The sequence below is a fragment of the Euprymna scolopes genome, chromosome 40 (genome assembly GCF_053919585.1).
Source record: "Euprymna scolopes isolate OS-2025 chromosome 40, ASM5391958v1, whole genome shotgun sequence".
Lineage (NCBI taxonomy): Eukaryota > Metazoa > Mollusca > Cephalopoda > Sepiida > Sepiolidae > Euprymna > Euprymna scolopes.
The window spans coordinates 19,929,768-19,955,650 of record NC_136521.1 but is presented as its reverse complement, the minus strand read 5'-3'; positions in this window follow the sequence as shown (position 1 = coordinate 19,955,650).

The window sequence follows — 25,883 nt, the reverse complement described above, 5'->3', positions numbered from 1 at the left end:
TACCACACTTCGTTCCCGGATAAAACACTTTGAGAGCAAGTCCAATTTTACGATTCAATTCGATGCTGGTTGTTTGCATGGAGTCAGAAGTTCTTATTTTATTTACTCTCCAAGAGGTTAGACAAAATCACGGGTGAGTAGTATAGGGGAAGTATTTTTGTGGCAAGAACTGGATTCGAACTTGGAAACTACAAGGTTTTAGTACGTATTCCTAATCACTTAGTGACTGTTTACGTAGCACCTTTACCGAAGAGTAATGAAGCTAATTTACTCCGTTTTCGAATCTCGCCACAACCACGTTTAAGAACCGTAACTCACGTGCGCCTGTGGAAAGGCTAATAAACAAAGAAGTCCAAGACGCGATGACATCGTCTTAGCTAGTGTAAACATCCTACTTGTGAGACATTGGCTTCGATTCTCGTTGGTTAGATAACCACACTCCTTGTTAGAGATGAAGTGCATTCCATAGTTGTATTTCGCCGCGGTTTGCTTGATCTGTGTTAGTTAAATGACTTTCTTGTGTGTGGCACGGTTGATCAAGTGACAAAGTACTTTCCTTGCATGCAAGAGACTCGGGTTTCGAGTTCCGAGTTCGAATCTGTTCAACTTATGAACTCCAATGAAGGCGAAATTTGGATCTTGGACTTCCGGTTCCTTGGCCTTCATGGCTCTTGTGAGTTTATAGTAAGTTATAAAATATATATGGCGATTAAGCTACACTGAATATTTCGCCTGAAGAGTCTTAGAGTGGATGAAACGTGGAATATTCAGTGTAGCTTAATCGCCATATATATTTTATAACTTACTAACTAGCTCTACCTATGTATTGAGCACTTTTGAAGTAAATACTTAAAGTTTCGCATAAATTTATACTTTCGTATATTAATTTTATGTGAGTAAAGTAAATTAAGTATATATATATATATATATATATATATATATATATACATATATATATATATATATACATATATATACTAGCTGTACCCTGCATCGCGTTGCTGTGGCTCAATTTGGTGTAATGGAAAAATTTAATAAAAAGAGAAAATGGATTTTTCTTATATTCTTAGTACAGCAATCCACTCCAAAAAGTAAAAAAAAAAAAAAAAGGCAAAAATGAAAAAAAAAATGGTACTCTTGCAGAATTGGATCCGGATCCTCGGGAGTTACCGTTAATCATTGCTTGGGCTCGACCAACAATCAGTGGATTAAGCCGAACGTTGCGAAAATGTTGAAACGCTAAATCGAGTTGGTTTTTTTTGTATTAAAAAATGAGTTTTGAATTAATATTTGGGTGAGGGGGGTTACTATACACAGATTCAAAAAAGTTGTCCAAAAACAAATAAATGAAAGCAAAGGTAAGGTAAATTGCGTTTCTCCCTAACTGGATAATTTTTTAGTGTTTTTATTTAATGTAGAATGTGTAATCGGCTTGAAAAACACAGTGTTTATCGCTGTATTTGAAAAGACAAATGGTCGCGGACTCTGTTGAATACGTTAAGTTTGGGAAAATCAGTTAAAAACTAAAAATTATACAAAACATATGTTATCGTGACGTACGCTGACATATTCGGTGGTTTCCTGATAGTATTTGTATAGCTTTTTAGTTTTAACTAATTTTCCCAAACTTAACGTAATCAACACTGTCGGTCACCATTTGTATTTTTTTCAAATACACCGATAAACACTGTTTTTCGAGCCGACTAAACGTTACATTAAATAAAACGGGTTTGTATTACTAAACACTGATACGAAAAAGTTGTCGAAGAATAAGTATAACAAATAAATGTTATCAAAGGCCTTTTATACCAAACTGGATAAGATTTTAGTGTTTTTATTTAGTGTAAAATGTTTAATCGGTTCGAAAACATGCAGTGTTTATCGGTATATTTAAAAAATACAAATGGCGGCAGACTGTGTTGAAAACGTTAAGTTTGGGAAAATGAGTTAAAACTAAAAGCTATACAAAATACTGTCAGGAACTCACTCAATATATGTAACCGTGACATAGGCTGACATATATTCGATGTTTTTAACAGTATTTTGTATAGTTATTTTTTAGTTTTACCTAATTTTCCCAATGAAAATTATTTTTGACTCCTGATGGGGGCATTTATTTAAATGCTGCCCACATCAGATTTATTTGTCACAAGGCCTGGAAAGTGGGATACCCGCAGGCTCCCCTAAAGGAGGGGCACTCCTGCAATTTTAAAAATTGCCTGAGTAACCCCGTCGGCATTCCCCGGCCGGGGCGCCTCAGGCAGCAAGCAATAAACTTGCCCCACCGGAAAGCCCGGTGGCAAGGCCTGGGAGGGTGGACCTCCTAGGTATTACCCAGGCGGTGTACCTCAGTCCAACAGGTGCTGGTCCGGTTCCCGGCTCCTCACCTGTTGGGCTGAGTGTCAAGTGACGAATCCTTGACTTGTACTACCCTGTCTACATGCAGCCGAAGCCGCTAGGAGACCTTCCTCATCAGACGAACTAATGGGGGTATATATTTTATTGCCGCCCACATCGGCAATATTTGGCACAAGGCCTGGAAAGTGGGATACCCGCAGGCTCCCCTAAAGGGGGGGCACTCCTGCAATTTTAAAAATTGCCTGAGTAACCCCGTCGGCATTCCCCGGTCGGGGCGCCTCAGGCAGCAAGCAATAAACTTGCCATACCGGAAAGCCCGGTGGCAAGGCCTGGGAGGGTGGACCTCCTAGGTATTACCCAGGCGGTGTACCTCAGTCCAACAGGTGCTGGTCCGGTTCCCGGCCCCTCACCTGTTGGGCTGAGTGTCAAGTGACGAATCCTTGACGTGTACTACCCTGTCTCCATGCAGCCGAAGCCGCTAGAAGACCTTCCTCATCTGACGAACTAATGGGGGTAGTTATTTAAATGCTGCCCACATCAGCATTATGTGGCACAAGGCCGGAAAGTGGGAACCCCGCAGGCTTCCCTAAAGGAGGGGCACTCCTGCAATTTTAAAAATTGCCTGAGTAACCCCGTCGGCATTCCCCGGTCGGGGCGCCTCAGGCAGCAAGCAATAAACTTGCCCCACCGGAAAGCCCGGTGGCAAGGCCTGGGAGGGTGGACCTCCTAGGTATTACCCAGTCGGTGTACCTCAAACCAACAGGTGCTGGGCCGGTTCCCGGCCCCTCACCTGTTGGGCTGAGTGTCAAGTGACGAATCCTTGACTTGTTCTACCCTGTCTCCATGCAGCCGAAGCCGCTAGGAGACCTTCCTCTTCAGACGAACTAATCGGGGTTTTTATTTAAATGCTGCCCACATCAGCATTATTTGGCACAAGGCCTGGAAAGTTGGATACCCGCAGGCTCCCCTAAAGGAGGGGCACTCCTGCAATTTTAAAAATTGCCTGAGTAACCCCGTCGGCATTCCCCGGTCGGGGCGCCTCAGGCAGCAAGCAATAAACTTGCCCCACCGGAAAGCCTGGTGGCAAGGCCTGAGAGGGTGGACCTCCTAGGTATTACCCAGGCGGTGTACCTCAGTCCAACAGGTGCTGGTCCGGTTTCCGGCCCCTCACTTGTTGGGCTGAGTGTCAAGTGACGAATCCTTGACTTGTTCTACCCTGTCTCCATGCAGCCGAAGCCGCTAGGAGACCTTCCTCTTCAGACGAACTAATCGGGGTTTTTATTTAAATGCTGCCCACATCAGCATTATTTGGCACAAGGCCTGGAAAGTTGGATACCCGCAGGCTCCCCTAAAGGAGGGGCACTCCTGCAATTTTAAAAATTGCCTGAGTAACCCCGTCGGCATTCCCCGGTCGGGGCGCCTCAGGCAGCAAGCAATAAACTTGCCCCACCGGAAAGCCCGGTGGCAAGGCCTGGGAGGTTGGACCTCCTAGGTATTACCCAGTCGGTGTACCTCAGTCCAACAGGTGCTGGGTCGGTTCCCGGCCCCTCACCTGTTGGGCTGAGTGTCAAGTGACGAATCCTTGACGTGTACTACCCTGTCTCCCTGCAGCCGAAGCCGCTAGGAGACCTTCCCCATCAGACGCCATTTTCTAAATTTAATGTATCGTTGAATTTTACACATCTAACCCTTTTTATGGCATTTTGAGCTGCGAAGTAGATTAAGTATGCCGGGCTATTTTTATCGTAACCTACGAAAGTACCTTTTTCGCTTTTAGTATTTAGTTTACTGGTGTTTTCTATAAATGGAAAACAATCAGAACCAAATAGATGCATTCTGTTCATTTTAGGTTTTACGCCGCAAAACGCTTCATACGCCGTTTTTCCTAGCCTCTTATTGAACAATCTATTTCTGATATATGCTGCTGCCATTAAAGCGTATGTCCATAAACTATGCGCTAATTTCGATTCGATAAGTAGGCATCTTGTCATCTCTAAAAGAGTTCGCCATGCCCTTTCAGAGGTGCCATTTTGGAAGAGGGAATACGGCGCCGATTTCTCGTGTTTAATACGGTGGTTAATTAATAGAAGTTCAAAGTCTTTACTAGTAACTTTCAGTCCCATTGTCTGAGCGAATACATTTTACTGAACCGTACGGGGCAACATCAGCTAAATATTTCTTAGTGGCGAGGATAGTGTCGGATTTTTTTTTTTTAGAAAATAAACCATAATTAAACGGGAAAAATCATCAATAAAGTTCAAAACGTACCTTAGATTATTTCTCCCCATCGGGCTGATCGGACCTGCCAAGTCACAATGCAAAAGTGTGAGAATTTTCGTAGCTTTTTTGTCTGGCGTTCGGCTTATATTTTTCGTCATTTTCCCCTGTGCACACACATCACAATTTGGGAGATCGTCTGAAGGTATTATTTTCATGCCTTCGACTACATTTGCTAATTTTTTAATATCAGTTGTATTGCAGTGTCCTTGAATTTTATGCTAGGTTTCCAAGTCGTGACAGGCAGTTTTTGAGGGACCATACTTTTAAATAATATAGTCGGCCATTTTCTTTAATGTCAAATACAGTTCCATTGGGGTATATCAATTTTGATTTATTTTGGCCAAATTGTATAATCACGCCTTGTTTAATTGCAGCCTGTACGGAAAGTATGTATTACTTAAATGTAGGTATGAACAGAGCATTTTTTAGAATACAGTTACAGATTTCGCCTTTATTATTTTTTAGTGATATTTTAGCATCGCCTCTTTTCCAGACTATATCATTTATTTGACTAGCGTCGGCAAGTTCGACAAAATGACTTTGAGGATTAAAGTTTGAATCAAATCCTTGGTGATAACGTGCACTGTAGCACCACAGTATGCAAGGAGATTTTTATCGTTTGTGGTATTGTCAAAGTTACATGTGAATAGAAATGTATGTTCTTCCTCAAAGTTCTCAACGTTTTTTACGGAGTCCATTTTTGAGCGTTTATATCGACATTGGAAACATTTGTGGTCCACAATTATAGCAGATAATTTTCTTTTCCTTGAGAAAATTATTTTTGGAGACGTTGCAGTGAGGTGCGTAATTTGGTGGTGTTTGCTTTCGAGAAGCATTTTTGAACTTCATAATAGTGCTGGGGTTATTATTATCCACGAACATACGATTAGTCTCTTCGTAACTGCGCAATGCCACTTTAAATTCGCTGAAATTTATGGGTTTGTCTTTCTGAGTTATAACAGTTGTAAATGGTTTAAAATCGGCTGGAAGTCCCTTGAGGGTCATTGATATCAGCAAGCTATCGCTTATTATTTCACCTGAGAGTTTTAAAGCATTGGCGGCTGTTTCTGCCCTCATAACGTAGTCGGTAATCGTTTCGTCCTCGTTACGTTTCAGAGACGTTAATTCTGTATATAGGGATATTATTTTCGGTTTCCCTTTTGATAAATAATGTTCTCTTAATATGTTCAATACTCTCCTTCTATCATCCGCTGCGTCTCTTATAATCAGAGACAGACTTCTATCGTCTAAACATTGAATCAGTTCTGCAAAAACAGTCTTTTTCTGCAAAAAAAAAAATGCGTTCTTTTCGAGAAATTCGGAGTCGTTTGGATTCTCTGTTGGAAATTGTATGATTTTGTGTAGTTTTCGAATCCTTAGATATCCCAGAAATTTTACCTGCCATACCTGAGATATTGTGTTGAACAAAGATGGCGGCGTAGTTTAGATCAGTAACCAAGATGGCGGCCAAGGATCAAATGCGGTCAGTGCCGTAGTTAACGGCGAACTGATTGAATCCAACATTCGACAATTTTTATAATAATTTTTAAACGTTTTCATTGGTTGTTTAGCACAGCCGTTGGTTATAAAAATGATTGGCGATTCCATTTAACACAGAGTCTGCCGCCATTTGTAATTTTCAAATATAGCGGTAAACGCTGTGTTTTTCGAGCCGAATAAACATTTTACATTAAAACAAAACTAAAAAATTATCCAGTTTGGTAATAAAGTAATATATCTTGCCTTTGATAATATTTGTTATACATTTGTTTTTTTGACAACTTTTTCGAATCTATATGTACAGTAGTGTACAAACCCAATAAAAACACAAGATATTATCCAATTAGGTAGACAAGTAACTTATCTTACCTTTGAAAATATTTACTTGTTATATATTTGTTTTGTTGGCAACTTTTTCAAATCTTTGTGCAGGTACAAACCCGAAGGGGGTATTTTTCTGTCTATTTTAAAATAGTTTTTTCCAAGTTAAATTAAAATTTCACGATATCTTTTGGGGGGAGTATTTTTTTTTTACATTAGATCCACCTCCACAATTTTCTTTAAAATGGCTACTTGTTTAGGTTTTCTACTATACTGAATAAGAAAGTCTCATTTAAAATTTTCAGAGGCAAGTAGTGTTCGAGATATAAAGACCTGTACTATGCACTATAATTCACTGGCGGTTATGAATAAACACTCCCAAACTCCCCATAATAAGAACGGCTTTCGGAATAAACACCCCTAAATTCCCCAGGTTAAAAACGGATTTGGAATAAATACCACAATCTACCCATGTTAAGAACGGCTTTCGGAATAAACACCCCCACCCTACCCATGTTAAAAATTGTGGAGGTGGATCTAATGTGAAAATTTATCTTTTCTTTTGTTTTTTTAATAAATTGTTAGCTGAAAGCACAGAATAGTGACAAAACACTATCCCCTCCCCATGGTAAGAATAGCTGAAAAAATAACGGTTTTCTTGGTAGAAACTTTTCTGTATTTCACCTAACAATTTCTTTAATAAAGAAAAAGCATTCATATTTTCTTATATAAAACATCTTCTGTAAAAACAAAAAGAAGAAAGTGTACTTCCAATTTTGTTAAAAAAGATTTTCTTTAAAAAAAAACTAACCTAATAATTTACGGTAAAAAAAGCAAAAACAAAACATTAATCGACAAACGTATACGAATTCGACCTTATTGCCAAATAGGCTCCGGCTACAATGTTGAACGTGCCGTTCCCGTTGTTGTTTTTTTTTTGGGGGGGGGTCAAGTTAAATTCAACTTTCACAATAACTTTTTATTTTTTTATAATTTCACGATAACTTTTTTAATAATAAATTGTTAGTTGAAAGCACAGAATAGTTACAAAACACCCTCCTCTCTCTATGGTAAGAATGGCTGAAAAAAGGTACTCATGCACTTATTGATTCGTGCTGAAATAATAGCGTTATTATTTAAAAAGCCATTCTTAACATGGGGAGTGGAGGGTGTTTTGTAACTATTCTGAACTTTAACCTTACAATTGAATAAAAACAACATATCATAAAACTTCAATTAAACTTGGAAATACGATTTAAAAAATAGCGCGGATCAGCATTAGCACACAAAAAAATAAAATAAAATAAACATATTATTTGAGCACGTTACCAAACCGTAAGTTTTCTTCGAAAAAGAAAATTATACTTTCACCTAATAATTTATAGTTTTAATAATAAAAAGTCTCTATTTTCTTATATCAAAACAACTGTTTTAAAAAAAACAACAAAAAAAATCAAAAACAACAAAAAAAACAAAAACAAAAAAAAACAAATAAAAATTTTAAAAAACCTGTACTGCCAATTTTGTTAACAAATGATTTTTACAACTTTGACATTTATACTTCAACTCAAAACGCACTTTCTGGCGAGCATTTTTTATTTTTTGCCTGATATAACAAAGAAAAAAATTTAAATGAAAAACTTTGGAAGATAAATAAATAAATTTATATTTTTAAAATAGGGGATTTTTTTTTTTACTTATCGAGTAAACAGAAAATGAAATCTTGTAATTCGTCTCATCAAATCGTGGTGTATGAAATGAAATGAATTGAAACGGAAGTTCAGTTCTACCAGAAAACAGTCCCGCAGAATAGGCCTACGAAAAATATTTTTATTTTATTTAATTATTATTTTATTTATTATTATGTTGCGATGTTAATTTATTTTAATAACATAAAAACATCCCTCGACTCTAAAGATAGACTGCCTGAAAATTTCAAATAAATCGGTAATGTAGAAATATGGTTTTATTGATAACGAACGAACCAAGAATTACATTTATATATATATATATATATATATATATATATATATATATATATATATATATATATATATATAGCGTGTCAGGAGACGATGAAAAAATCCAATAAAATGTTCGATCGTGGATGTGAGAGCTGAATATACGTGTGTGTGTGTGTGTGTGTGTGTGTGTGTGTTGGTGTTTTAGAAGTTAAGTTCAAATATGATATCATCATCAAAAGACAAAAACCCTCGCTTTTATTATATGAATATAAAATAAAAATATTGTAAATTCGAATCATACACGTAAATACTGCAGCTGAAATTAGTTCAATGGTTAAGATTTTAAATCCAACGGAGTTCATATATTACAACTCAGCAGAATATAAAATTTATAGCATAATTAATATTTTAAATCATATTCCCAAAAATTCAACCCTAGCAAATATCGTAAATATTTTGAAAATCTGCACAGAAATTCTTGATCAATTCGCAAAATTAAAAATTAGAATTTGGAAATAATCACAACACATAAAATAAAAGCAAAAAATTACAGAAGCTCATTATTTTTCTCTCTTTTTACTCTTTTATCCTTATATGTTAGGCGAAAGCAATTGAATTCCAAAATCATATGCATATATTTTTTTTAAAGAAGGGAGAAATATCCACTATTTTTATACCGCAAGGCGTCAAAGCTAAAAAGGACGTTCTTGAAGTTGTACTGGTCTCATGGTGTAATTCTCTATACGGTGATGCATTTTGGATTCGCTAATACAATCGTGTTACAAGCATCATTGCTCGTGTAACACAGCAGTGATGTAGACACAACTCTCCGTTCTGAATGAGCAAAGTAGAATGGCCTCCCTCATCACCTGATCTTAAGGCTCTTGATTTTTTTTTTTTTTTTGTGGTCAATCCTAGAGAATGACGCCTAGCCAAATTTGATACAATTGGCGTAATGGTTTGAGTTTCGCTAATTGGACAATGTTTTCTTAAACGTATACTCGTACATTTATGCATAATTCATATAATTCAATAAAGTACTAAATTTATGACATAATTAATATTTTGTAATAATTGTTCCGAAAAAATCCAAACCATTAATAATTATCTCATAATATTTCATATGTTTCAAAAATTTCGATTTATCATTTTCACAACAAAGCGTAGAAAACTGACAGTTATATGAATCACATGATCAGCACATAAATTATTTATCGATTTTATACAAAAACAATCACGTTGCCACTGACAGACAGGCTTGGCTTTAGAAGGAAGGCTACAACTTTATACCCTTTTCTCATTGTCCCCCCTTCTCCCCTGACCTGAACCCGCTGAACTGCTTCATTTGGTCATATGCTGAGAACATCACCAACATGACCTCTCACAACACCAAAGCCAGCCTGATTACGCCATCTACCGAGTATTCACCGAGTTCACTTCGGCGCTTGTGGAAAAGGCATGCTCCCAGTTCCGAACCCGTACCAAGGCGGTGATTAAGGCTGAACGCGTCTACACTAAATAGATGTCAATTCTACTACATAACCAAGTTACCTGAATTGATTTGCCCAATATTTTTTTTATAAAACTGTAGTGTTGTTTCATTTATAGTAACACTTTTATCGTTCCACGATTTATTTCTTTTTGAGTATCCTGTCGAACAATAAATACTTGTAAATTATAATTTACAGTATTTCTACAGAGTGGAACGATAAAATTGTCGCCCTAACAACACTTTATTTTAAACGTTTTTATTGTAAAATAAATTCAGATAACTTGATTATGTTGTAGAGTTGACATTTATTCAATGTAACTGCCTTCAGCCTCAATCACTGCTTCGATACGGATCCGTAACTGAGAGCATGTTCTTTAACAAGCGACGACCGGAGCTCGGCGAATACTCGGCGGATGACGGCGATCAGGCTGACTTTAATGACGTGCGGTGGCATGTTGGTGATGTTCTCAACGTATAACAACACGAAGTAGTCCAGCGGGTTCATGTGAGTGAAGGAGGAGGAGGAGAAGGAGGAGGAGGAGGGGGAGAGCCAGTAAAAGATGGGTACAAAATCGTAGTAATCCTTCTGAAGCCAAAACTGTTGGACGTCGAATCCTGCTGCCACACCTAAGGTCTGCCAGCGGCCACCTGATTGCATCAGGGGATCACCGCACTCTTCAGCACGTCCAGGTACACGTTGGTCTTGACTTTCAAGTCGACTTCGAATATGTGAGGTGGCATGGTGTGACGCTAACTTGAAACCACACCAACGATCATAACTGTGGCTGGAAACTTTGTTTTCATCACCCTTGGCGCATCCTTGTTATTCGTAGCAATCCAGCAATGCATTTTGAGGGTGCTGGCAATGATCGTGTTGTCATAACTTAGATCAATAGAGAGTATTTGTACAGCGGCGCATCCCCGATTTCGCTCGTCACTTTCGGAACTAAATAGAAGGATCCTATTGCTCTTGAGATGTGTACATAACTGACCAACTAGTAGATGGTCTGCAACAAGAAAGAAGAAAACCGGTTTTAATCAAACATAAATGGAATTATGTCTTCTTTCCTAGGCCAACAATTTTATTGTTTCACCCTATCTATATATATATATATATATATATATATATATATATATATATATATATATATATTAGTGATGGGTCGATTCCAATATTTTTCCCGATTCAGATTCTGTACAAATCCAAAATATTTAACGATAGATTTGTTATTTTTTCCCAGTTACCGTAAAACTACATGGTAATAGTGCATATATTTTGCTAAATGTAAAAATATACTTGTGGAGGATGTGTCTCTCGATTTTAGATTTACTGCTGATTTAAAATCAATAAACATTTACTATTTTATTGTTATTACCAGAAATAAAACCTTGTGCTTTATATAAAATCAAGTAAAAAAAAACAATTAAAAGAATCGTTTTGGAATCGGAAAATAGACACAATTTCTTTCGATTCCGATACCGATTTTGATACCCTTAAAATGTTCCGATTTTTCCGATTCCCGATTCCGATTAATTGTCTCAGCATTAATATATATATATATATATATATATATATATATATATATATATATATATATATATATATATATATATATATATATAACTCCTATAATTTGAACATCCGCTTCGTTCAAATTAGAGGATGCTGTTCAAGTTTCGTGATAAAAAAATGTGCTGCAGTTAACTTTAATTTTCTAAGAATTAAGAAATAGTAAATGAAATTCATTGCTATATGATACTTCAAGTATATATTAAGTTGAGTTTACGATATATTGCAAGTAAGAATTTTTAAATATTATTATTAGAGACAAAAACATTGAAAGTAAATTAAATCTACTCTTACTTGTTAAGTATTTATTACCTAAGTTACCATCTATAGAAATCATACATTTATGTAAAATACTGTTTTATTTTTTTAATTTATTCATTGAATGAGTCGTATTGTAGTTTCTATTTTCATCGATTAAGCTCTCGGGCGCTGCCATTGTATTCCGTAAGCGATCACGAAAATCTACAATTTCTTGGTTCTGTAGCTTCTTTATGATTATATCTCTTCGTACTGACATTGCTTGCAAAACATAGTTGTCACTAAAGTAAGGACTTTTTTCTAGAAATTTTATAACCGTCTCCATGGATTTTTGCATCATCCCATGATATTGCTTCATCAGAGTGTTCTTGGTTATTTACATTAGGGTCAAGAGAATGGGAGCTGTCGCTATTTTCATCAGCATTACTTCCTTCAGTAGTTTCCTCATCTTGTTGCACCCACATTTCAACATCATTTGCATTAAGTGATTTAAGAACAGCGTGGTTGGTTGGTAACCGTTTGGTTTAAAAAAAAGATTTTTTTCTAGACCCATTGTGATTGTGTTGTTTTACATTATTTTAAATATAGCAATCTGAAAGAAAATTACAGTTAGTGTAAATTAATTATCAATAGCTAATCTACATTAATTACATAGTACCAATATTAACATTTCTGCACAATATCTGACTAAACCATGTAAACAGTTTTACTGCAACTCCGCATCAAATATTCTGATACAATTTCAATGACGAGACAGTTCAAGTTTAGAGAAAGTCCAGGTTTAGAAGAAGCCCAAATGAGAGGAAGTCCAAATAAGAGGAAGTCTCACTTTAGAGAAAGTTCAAATTAAAAGAGTTTTACTGTATATATATATATATATATATATATATATATATATATATATATATATATATATATAATGACAGTTTAGTAGAAAATCATATATAAGTGTTAATCGTTGGTTCTACATGAGCTAATATAAATTAAATTATTTGAATTATTTACACTACGGTGCCCGTTGTAAATATTCGGTCTGTCTTCGTAGAAACATTCGCTTGTCACCCTTATTTTTAATCCACATTATATGGTATTTAGATGAAATAATTTATACCAAATGGTCACTCTAGTAAAGTGAGAACATATCACATTTAATTCATATTGATAAAGTGATCAATAAATATCTGAACTTAGTGTATATTTTTGTTTTGATAAACGGTGGAGGGTTGTAAAGGGGAGCACCAAACAAGACGACGAATTCATGGGCGGACGGGAGTAGAAGGATAGAAATTGTCTTCGCTGGCAAAGCGTCCAATCGTCTCGCAGCGTGAATATTGATACGTTCATTGATATGCATTGTTATAGGATGTTGTTGTATGTATTTTGGATGAATCATATCGGAAAGCGCTTAATTCTTTTCCTTAGATCTCGAGTTACAGCGATACACGATCTGGGAGATGATAAGCCAGCCAGGATTAGAACCACCGATCGATCATTGAACGCCTGTTGTAAATTATCATACAATATGTAGGTTAATGTGATACACTAAAGCCACAACATGTTTAACCAGATCGGACCACACCAGTTTTGTTGAGTTTGAACTACCTTACAAAATTAAAATATTTTCCGATCTTTATTTTTTTACTTGAAGGTCACCATTTGTCAAGAGGCCACTCTAGGATGAGGGTTAATAAGTGTTAAGTAGTTAGTAAGACACTTCCATGGTGATCAGTGATGATGAAACTTTGGTAGGACTTAGTTATTTAAGAGGACAGGCCAACAAGAATTTATTTATATTAGACTTCAATACTACAATGTCATAGTCAGCCGGCAGTATCACGGTATCTTGTTTCGCAGACAGACAGTTATAGGAAAGAAACTCTGCCCATGGAATTTTCGTTTCGCATTAGGTACAGTATAAGGGAAATTATTGTCTTTTTTGTTTTGTTTTGTTTTGCTAAACGAATATTTGTTACAAACGTTTTACAGATTAACCAATAGCGTGAGCATAAACAGAGAAGCCACGCCTAGAAATTACATTAGAAACAGCTATTACATTTTTGTACAAAAATCGGCTCCAAAGACGAAATGGTAGAAATTCTAAATAAGATGACATGATTTCAAGTGCGTCCGCAAGCAAAATTATTTTTTCGCGCGCAAAAAAAAAAAAAAAAATCGTCCTGCGAGTAAATCCTGGTTTCTGCTTCTTCTTCTTCTTCTTCTTCTTCTTCTTCTTCTTCTTCTTCTTCTTCTTCTTCTTCTTCTTCTTCTTCTTGTCATTGTCGTTCTTTTTCATCATCATCATCATCATCATCATCATCATCATCATCATCATCATCATCAACAGCAGCAACAGCTTTTTACTAACGACTCAGACTCATGTAGTCTCGGGGATAATAGTTAATGAGAAGCATAGATCGACAGTTGAATGATGAAAAATATTATGAGAGGATTAAAATGTCTTAGTCCCACGAATTTTCACTGAGCTCCCAAAGCACTCGGCTCGACTGCATTCTTATATCCCGCTAGGACGGAGGGAAAGAAATATCTCCTGTAGATTTACTGACAAAAAGCAATCATATTGACGCACTACCTATTGAATCTGCTTGCAATTATTCAGTTGAGAAGTTAATGTGATAACAGTTAGACTCCCCAAGTTTTACTTGTTAATTTATTGAAATTTCAACCATAAATAAATAAATAATTCTAGCTATCTTTATTTTATTCCTTAGTCCTCACATTCCATTAGCGATGTTTCTGACAAAGGGGAAAAAATGACTGATTTTCGAATCTATCAATATAACACTCATTGTTGTCTAATTTTTGCCTTCAAGTGTTATTTTTGCTCTTTACATCAAGTAGTTTCATACCTTGTCTGGAGTGATTTCCATAAAAATTCATAAATACAATTAAGGTGCAGGTATTTTACTAATATTGCCCCCAAGCTGAATTACTCATCACCATTAATTCAGATTTTCTAAATAAACACACCATGAGTAGTAGATTATAGAATGGGATTATGTTGTCGTGACAGATTGCTTCACCACTTGTTCTGTATTAAAAGAAATGCGTGGGCGGGCAAAGCTTCATCGTTCGATTCCGTTGACGTCATCAACAGGTCTCAATCTACCTTTCATCAAACTGTATTTAACTCTGACCTTTTCTTTCAAGAAATTATTATATCGGAAAGAAAACAACAACGAATTACGGACTATATTATTAACTTATTGTATTATTTAAATATGTGATATTTCAGGTCAGAGCATTTTAAAAGCTTTTGTTCACGTCAAGCAATGCATATCGTCACTGAAGCATAAGGTCTACTGTTATAGGAACTAGAATTATAGGTGGCAAACTCTGTAGAAAGTTGGATAGAAAGACGCTTCTTAATATTACATTTAATTCTCCGCAGAATAGTATTCTTGTTGAGCATCAGTCATTCATTTTGTATGAATCAGATAAATGTTATTGGTATTCGTTTCCCTGATATCTTTTTAGTTAGAATTTCTTTATAGAAAGACGTGGAGTACTTACGGCAAAGACTACGTGAAGGTTGCCAACGAGAAAAGAAACTATTTCAGTAGGAAAATCTTCCTGAATCTGGAGGCTTTTATGCGGAGAATTAAAGTAAGACTCAGATTTACTTGGCTAAAGAAGTGACAGGATTAATTGGTTTCTTTCTTGAAATTCCTGCGAATGAAAACGTGAATATAATATATTTACTTACATACAACTATTTATCTATCTATTGTTCACTATTCAATAAAGTACCAAAACAAAAAAAATACATAGTAAGCACACACACACACACACACACACACACACACACACACACACACACACACATATATATATATATATATATATATATATATATATATATATATATATATAAGCTCTCGGGCGTTGCCATTGTATTCCGTAAGCGAATATAATAGTCTTATTTATAGTATTTTGAATTTGACTGGATTTATATAATTGAAAATTCGGTAATCGTTCATATACCAATAAGTTTTAAATCAAAAGGAGATGATTTAAACTGTAAGCTACAAAATTATCATATTTCATAATTGAGCATTCATATATTGTTTTAACAAAAACCAGAACAGCATGGAATGGATTGATAGCGACAAATAGTGTATTTTATCGTTAGTTACAATTGTTTCAATACAAATTCAAACATTATATATATATATATATATATATATATATATATATATATATATATATATATATATATATATATATATACATTATAATTAAATAGCCAAGTACGTCCAAGGATGGAGTACTGCTGCAACATCTGGGCTGGAGCTACTAAAAACAGTCTATCCTGCGGCGTTGAAAGAGTACAAAATAGATTTTGTGGCTTAGTGGGGGGGTACCTTTTTTCTTCCCTGCAACCTTTCTCCCACGTCCACGTCTTCACGTCCAACATAAACAAATTCCTGATGAACCGTCCCCTTAAGTAAGACACTTTATCAAATCTCCAATACTAGCGATTACTACAATACTATCCCATTGATTACTGTACACGCAATAACCCTTATCCCCGAGTGGCTTCCGGGCCTCGAAAAGTGGTGACCTCCATTATATATATATAAACTTATATACAAGTGTAAAATCAGCTAAAGATAGGAAAATTCAATACATAAGTTTGTAAACACGTTCTATGATCAATCTCAGTTTGATCTTCTGGACGGCATCAAAGAGATTAAAAGTTTTACCAATCTTATCACATTTAGTCAAGACTACTTAACTCTATAATAAAGACACGTGTGTATTTCTTTTATCTCTACAAATATCCATCCCATCATGCAGTAGTTAGTAAGTAATAGACTGCCAGACGAAAGCAGTTAAAGTGTTTAGGGGAAGGGAGAAAGCAAGTTGCTAGTCAGATTAAACTCCAACGTCTGAAATATATTGGAAAATAACTCCTTCAATTTATTTCGATAATGAGGCGTTTTATTCACCCAAAGAAAAATCAATTGTTGATCTTTCCAATAATTTTTTCCACAGAAAAATACTTGATACTTGACTGAATGTCACAAGAAACGGATTTTGTAACTATATATTTTTTTATTTAAATTAGGACTGATCAATGTCATATGAAATTGCAAACAAGAATCTAAAAAACGAGTCAAAAAATGGAGGAAGATTTCAAGAATTTACAACTAAAAAGAAATGCGTTAGAAAGTTACACACAAACCGGTAACATATAAGTTGCGACATACGGGATATTAACGGAAGCAGCATATCTTTTATTTGTCTCCCAACCAAACTTCTTTAAGTGGGAGCGATAAAAAATAGCAAATCAGACAACCTACAGCTTGTGAAGTGCAATCAGAAAGTTCTCAACTTCAAATAGAAAGTTAATGGTCAATGTTTTTTTCAGAAAAGATAATACTAACTTTTATACGAAATGCGGAAATTATATAAAATGCGGAATTTATATGAAATGCGGAAATTATATAAAATGCGGAATTTATATGAAATGCAGAAATTATATAAAATGCGGAAATTATATAAAATGCGGAATTTATATGAAATGCGGAATTTATATAAAATGCGGAATTTATATAAAATGCGGAAATTATATAAAATGCGGAAATTATATGAAATACGGAAATTATATAAAATGCGGAATTTATATAAAATTCGGAAATTATATAAAATGCGGAATTTATATAAAATTCGGAAATTATATGAAATGCGGAAATTATATGAAATGCGGAAATTATATAAAATTCGGAAATTATATAAAATGCGGAATTCATATAAAATGCGGAAATTATATGAAATGCGGAAATTATATAAAATGCGGAAATTATATGAAACGCGGAAATTATATAAAATACGGAAATTATATAAAATGCGGAATTTATATGAAATGCGGAAATTATATGAAATGCGGAATTTATATAAAATGCGGAATTTATATAAAATGCGGAAATTATATGAAATGCGGAATTTATATAAAATGCGGAATTTCTATAAAATGCGAAATTTATATAAAATGCGGAATTTATATGAAATACGGAATTTATATAAAATGCTGAATTTATATAAAATGGGGAATTCATATGAAATGCGGAATTTATATAAAATGCAGAATTTACATAAAATGAGGAATTTATATAAAATGCGGCATTTATATAAAATGCGGAATTTATATAAAATGCGGAATTCATATGAAATGCGGAATTTATATAAAATGCAGAATTTACATAAAATGAGGAATTTATATAAAATGCGGAATTTATATAAGATACGGAATTTATATAAAATGCGGAATTTATATGAAATGCGGAATTTATATAAAATGCGGAATTTATATAAAATGCAGAAATTATATGAAATGCAGAAATTATATGAAATGCAGAAATTATATGAAATACGGAATTTATATAAAATGCGGAATTTATATAAAATACGGAATGTATATGAAATGCGGAATTTATATGAAATGCGGAAATTATATGAAATGCGGAATTTATATGAAATGCAGAATTTATATGAAATGCGGAAATTATATAAAATGCGGAAATTATATAAAATGCGGATTTTATATGAAAAGCGGAGTTTATATAAAAAGCGGATTTTATATAAAATGTGGAGTTTATATCAAATGCAGAATTTATATAAAATGCGGAATTTATATAAAATGCGGAAATTATATAAAATGCGGAATTTATATAATATGCGGAATTTATATAAAATGCGGAATTTATATAATATGCGGAATTTATATAACATGCGGAATTTATATGAAATGCAGAATTTATATAACATGCGGAATTTATATAACATGTGGAATGTATATAAAATACGGAATGTATATAAAATGCGGAATTTATATAACATGCGGTATTTATATAACATGCGGAATGTATATAACATGCGAAATTTATATAAAATGCTGAATTTATATAAAATGCTGAATTTATATAAAATCCTGAATTTACATAAAATGCTGAATTTATATAAAATGCGGAATGTATATAAAATGCTGAATTTATATAAAATGCTGAATTTATATAAAATCCTGAATTTATATAAAATCCTGAATTTATATAAAATGCGGAATTTATATAAAATGCGGAATTTATATAAAATGCTGAATTTATATAAAATGCTGAATTTATATAAAATGCTGAATTTATATAAAATGCGGAATTTATATAAAATGCGAAATTTATATAACATGCGAAATTTATATAACATGCGGAATTTATATAAAATGCTGAATTTATATAAAATGCGGAATTTATATAAAATGCGGAATTTATATAAAATGCGGAATTTATATAAAATGCTGAATTTATATAAAATGCGGAATTTATATAAAATGCGGAATTTATATAAAATACTGAATTTATATAAAATGCGGAATTTATATAAAATGCGGAATTTATATAAAATGCGGAATTTATATAAAATGCGGAATTTATATAAAATGCGGAATTTATATAAAATGCTGAATTTATATGAAATGCGGAATTTATATAAAATGCGGAAATTATATGAAATGCTGAATTTATATAAAATGCTGAATTTATATAAAATGCTGAATTTATATAAAATGCGGAATTTATATAAAATGCGGAATTTATATAAAATGCGGAATTTATATAAAATGCGGAATTTATATAAAATGCTGAATTTATATAAAATGCGGAATTTATATAAAATGCGGAATTTATATAAAATGCGGAAATTATATGAAATGCGGAATTTATATAAAATGCGGAAATTATATGAAATGCGGAATTTATATAAAATGCTGAATTTATATGAAATGCGGAAATTATATAAAATGCGGAATTTATATAAAATGCGGAATTTATATAAAATGCTGAATTTATATGAAATGCGGAAATTATATGAAATGCGGAATTTATATAAAATGCGGAATTTATATAAAATGCGATTGTTTCATCAGAATACTAGAAGATAATAAAACAGTTTTGCTTTACTTTAATGTCGGAAATTAAAATAAGCTCATGATATTTTGGATTAAAATCCAGTAGAAGATTTTTATTCTACGAAATATCTATTATTAAATACGCGCTAGGAACATTAGGAAGAAATTTAAATTCAAGGGATCTCAATTGATGTCTGATAACTGCAGATCAAATGTAGTCGATAAAATGTTCATTTAAAATGAGATGCAACGCCTACATTATTACCCCTTAATGAAGCAAATCAACTGAAATGTGTGGAATCCTTATTTTCTCTCATATATTTTTGTTAATTTGTTTTAGTGTTCGTATCTGAATGTTCACGAAAGACTTTTTAATTCCTTGATATAAACCCAAAATTGATGAAGTAAATATAGCCGACATTAGAATTCCTTACATCTACGTTTATAAATTAATAATATTTGGTAAATTAGTTTATGATTGATTCCTATACATACAGATATGGGAAAATCTAAGCATATTCAACTTTGCTAATGAGTCAAGGCAGAAACATCTCGAGGATAAAGGTTAATAAGGTGGGATTATTGCTTTAAAGATAAAGAATATCATGGGAGTATTAAAATGTAAGGAACTTATTAAATTACAGTCTATGATAAGTATTTGTGAATACTGGATTTTAAAATGTAGATGTAATCTGTAGGGAAGCAGTAACGCAACAACGTGTTCTACAGCAGAGATTATAAAGCTCTGTTTATGGAAATAGAGATGTTGAAAGTTATTTACCGGTGTGGTAAGAAAACGAGTTCGTACTATGAATGTCTCACAAAGGATAATTAGAGATTTGAGCTCAGTCGAGCAACTTTCATTTAAATTTAAATTATGCCATATGCATTTTTATTTATTTATTTATTTTTTTGCTTAGTATATATCGTATAAGTCTTGACCATTCTCATGAACAATTGATTGTGACATTTTCCAGTTGGCGTACGCTAGTTCCAAAGGAAGAGGTAATGCATGGGTAGACAACAGATACTACGTTATCATACCTACAGAAGGAGAAGATACTGTTTGAGAAGATGGTATCGTGATCATTGAACAGAAACCTATTCCTATCCAGAAAAAAGAGGAGGTAACACCTGGGAGGATTCTGTCGTGACATATATTTCACTACTCGCCCACAGACGAAATAGTTTCTGAGGAGTCGCCTCATTAAAACAGAACAGCTACTCCACTACTCTCCACTCTCGACTAACTGAGCATTGAAAGATAGTACATAGTACAATTTGGGTGTATAGTATGATTAATATGAAGTAATATTATAGTTTTGTTTTCAAACAGACAGAAACCAAATGTTCATTCGCAATTAAAATACAATAGTACAATTAATAGAAGTAATAATATATAACAGTTGGAGCTTCAAACAGACAGGTACAAAATCTCCATTAATGATAGAAATACGATAGTATAATTTCATAGAAGTAACAGGATAGTTTTAACTTCAGACAAGCATATACCAAATCTCTATTAATAATCGTTTCATATGTAGATAGATGTAAAACTGTGACTCTGTAACATCAGCATCTTCTCGTCTTAGTAACAGAGAGCCAAATGCTGGGAACGGATTTATTTTGGTCCAAGTCTGTTTGATGATTAATATAAAAATAATATGCCTATATCGAGTCCTTTCAACGACCGTTGCATCCAACGAAAAGTCAAATATATGTTCAGGATAATTTGTACACATTAGGGGAGATCGATTATCAACTTTGTGTGAATATCAAATGTGGCCGTTTAGCGGATGTTCGCCATTGGTGACTACGGACACTAAAAATGTGCATTGTAATTTGGGTACATATTTAGAAATTAGTTTTAAAAGCTATTTAATAGGAACCATTGGAAAATAATCGGTTTAAAAATATTTCTAATGATGTAAAGTTGCATACGGCTATATAGTTATATATTTCTATATACTAGATCCGATCATTATAAATGTGAGAATAGGGTTGTTGGACTTAGGGTTTGCTAATATGGGCTGTATTTAGTTTTTTTAATAAATGGAGGTAAAAATAAGGTGTAAGTCATTTATGAAAATTCAGATAAAACCTCCTAATTTTGTAAACATTTTATTAATGGTTATATATGTTCTATAACTGCGACGAAATACATCCCTTAGTATCACCTCGACGGAAATATCCCCGACAAACCCGACAAGCAGAAAAATCCCACCTCTACACAGTAGAAATCCCTAGATGTAAGAATTCCTTCTACTCTTATAGTTTCTGCACTATGACTGCGAGACCTTGAAATTCCCTTCCGGGTTCCTGTTTCCCCGACTGTATTGACATGCAGAAGTTCAAGTGTAAACAGACATCTCGCTCCTCATCTCATAATATCCCTCCAACTTATGTCGCTGGCAGTAGTCCCCTACTTCAAAGTGGTACTGTGTCTTGTTTGGGGTGAAAACACACACACTCTCTCTCTCTCTCTCTCTCTCTCTCTCTCTCTCTCTCTCTCTCTCTCTCTTCATCTCTATCACGCGCCATTTGTTTTCTCTTTCTTCCTCTCATTATTTAAAATCAAATACAATTAACTCCAATGACAAAAAATAGTAGAATTCAACACACCGGGGAAAATAAGAATAAAATTCTATAAAATGTGTCGGCAGACATGCACAGTAAACTAACCATGAAAGAATTCTACGGCAAGATAGTCAATTGTGCATTACACTTAGATTGACAGCTTATTACTAATTTTCTTTAAAAGAACACACACTATACAGAAACACACACACACACATATATATAAATTTATATATATATATATATATATATATATATGTGTGTGTGTGTGTGTGTGTGTGTGTGCGTGCATATATATATACGTTTTATTTTTTATTACCGTATCTTTGTTAAGTTACATTATTGTTTCAGCTACCTGGCCGTTTTTTTTTGCCGTCTGTAGCTTCCTCAGACTTTTACAGAAATGTCCGTTATGATGGGATGAAAGAGTGAATGATGTCAGGGGGGGGGTACGAGAAGAGCAGGAAAAAAGAGGAAGGGAACAAGGGGGAAATGTGGGAGGGGGTGCTTGGTATGTCAGTAATGTTTTAGTTTTGGAGTTTAAGGACCTTATGTGGTTGTGGGGGAGGGTCTGAGAAGTTCATTTTTTGGTGTGGCTGAGGGCATAGGGATGTTTCTTGATTATTTGTTCTAGGTTGTCAGTGCAACTGTAGCTGAGTTTAATTGTGTTTTTGTTGAAGATGTAGTACGTGGTTGGGCGGGAAGTGGTTGTTTATTAGTTGGAAGAATTTAGTGCCAAGCTTTGTTTTTACCATTGTATTAAAGGGGGGGTTGAACAAAATTATTTTCCTAGTTCTATTTCTCTTGTTTGAGGTATTGGGTGGATTAGGTTTAATTTAATTGAAGATGGTGTTTGGGTGACCACTTTCCTTAAGTGCATTTTCGTAGAAGAGTTTGTGTTTGTTAAAAATTTCGGGTTTGGAGGAGTTGGTGCTAAGTCTTTTCGATAGATGTGGGGATGTGTTTAATTATATGTTTTAGGTTGTTTGATAGTGGGTGTATATAGAGTGGGTAAGTATTGTCTTTGGAGTAGGGTTCGTATGTGTTGCTTGAGAGGTTGAGAGTTACATCGAGAAAGTTGACGGTTTTTATGTTGGATTTAATGTCTAGTTTTATGCCTATTCTGTTCATTTCTTTAGTTAAGGTTTTATGCGGGTATGGGTGTCGATGTGTGTATGTATCTGTGTATGAGCGCATCCATGCTTACGCACACGTACTCAATTACGAACCTTAAGGAAAATTTAACGTCAGCGGGAGCGGCGCGGGTGCCTATGCATATATATATATATATATATATATATATATATATATATATATATATATATAGAATGCACACAAAATTTTATTGAACAACTTAAAACGAATTTCCTAATAAATAAAGATAATCCATCCAACTTACTACAAAATGCTAGTTTTATTTTGATGTTTTAAATCCCCCTCCCCCATTTTTGGTGCTGATAAGGAGATGAATATACAAATGCAATTATTCTCAATTGAAAAATAAAATGAATATCGTTTCCGAAACCATCGCACACTCAAGTTTATTTTGTTTGTTTATTCCTGTTGAAACTGATTCATAATTTATAATTATTAATCTTTACAATCAATACACACACACACACACACACACACACACACATATATATATATATATATATATATATATATATATATATATATATATAGCTGGACGCCTGGCTTAAACATAATATTTCGATTCATGCAATTTGCGTGCATATTATTGTAGAATTAATCATCTATTGATTATTATATATTACATGAAATAATTTGCCCTGTGGATTAATTAAAAAAAAATAATAATGGTAATGTAATTCATCGAATTATGTCTGTGTTTGTTTACAATATCACTTCAGCTGATATTTGGGCTTGACGATTAATGCCCTGGAAAAGTCACTTCTGATTAATGTTTAGTTTGAAAATATGCAAGCAAAGAAGTAATTTGAGACGATTCTAAATGGCACGTTTCCTTTTATCGTAAATTGAACTAATTTACAAGAAAAAATAAATAAAATTGTGAGGTACAGCCGGGCTTGAACAGGGAATCATTCGATCTGTAATCGAATGCTTTACTACTAAGTTATATCTCTAGATTATTATAAATATGTTTTTTTAGAAGAAATGATTTGCTGAAAGTTTATTATCTTTCTTGGCCGGTGTAACGTAAAATATTCTCTGTAAAAATTTATATGTTTATCTATAAGAGAGAAAGCTACTTCTAAGATCGGATTTTTTCGATTTTCGATACTTATCGGATGATTTTCTTTACAAAACATATCTAAGAACACTGCCAGACATATAAATTACCTTTGTGTGAAATTTGCAAAAGATAGGCTCATACGTTTTGGAACCTATAAGGAAAGAACTCACACACACAAAGTGATTTTTATATAATAGTAGAGCTAGAGATAGAGTGATAAGTAGGAAACCAAGAATAGCTTTAAAGCTCGTAAAAGTACAATGGCGGATGATATTAAAATTACGAATTAATTAAAACTTCTACCCGTCTCATGACTGACGGAACGGGTGCAAGCTACCCTCTGTGGATTGAATTGAAATTTCGTACAGATTCTTCGTTCATCAGAAAAATTCCCGAGTTCGAAAGGATACACATGAAAAAGATCGACGGTTACATCGGTCGAAATATTCTGAGAATAACATCGAAGCTGTGAATAGTAAATCTAATAATGCTAATGCAACTAATTATTAATAAACCGATTTAGTAATTCTTTTGATAAAAAACAATTACAATCGATGATTGATGATGGCTGCACATGGAAAATGATTGGTTATTAAAAAAAAACTACCCATAAAAACTGATAAGTATTTTTGATAAACAAAATATTTGTTAGTCGTTGAATATCAAAAAACTACAGGGCGTCCCAATAAAATGTATACACTCTTTAAATGACCATAAAACCAACATTTATTAAAAGAAAGAAAAGTTTCATACATCAAAATACTGTGAAGCAAAATAGCTAATTATCGAAAGTGTTCAAATTATTGGCCATTGTGGTCAATGAAGAGCTGACAACGTTCACTGACTGAATCGAAAACGTTCCTAATCAGTTCAATTGGTATGTTGACTCATCTTCTTTCAATGGTTGCTTTCAACTCATTCATTGTAGCTGTTTTTGTGGTGTGAATCCTGTGTTAATATGCCCCTACCCATCCCCCAAAAAAGAAAAATTCATTGGGGGAGGGGGGTTAAAATCCGGTAAGCGTTGACAGTGCTCGATACTTTCTCTTCGTCCTAACTATCTGTTTCGCAGGTGACTATCAAGATATGTTCTTACGTCATGATGATAGTGGGGAAGTGCTCCATACTGCTGGAAATGCCATTCTTTATTCCTAAACATCTCTTGGGAACGTGGTATAGCGTATTCATGTAGCAAGATGAGATAATTTAATTTTATGGGGCACCCTGTATTTTATTTTGCATTTGTCGTTACTGCAATAAAAAAGCATCGAGTTCATCTCATATCAATTAAGGTTTTGTCTGTTTGTCGTCACAATGTTTCCTTCGGCACAGTTTTGTTGCACGTAACAAATACATTGTCGAATTTTTATTCATTTCGAAATACCTTAACTATTTTTGGAAATGAAAACACTGAATCTGTTGCA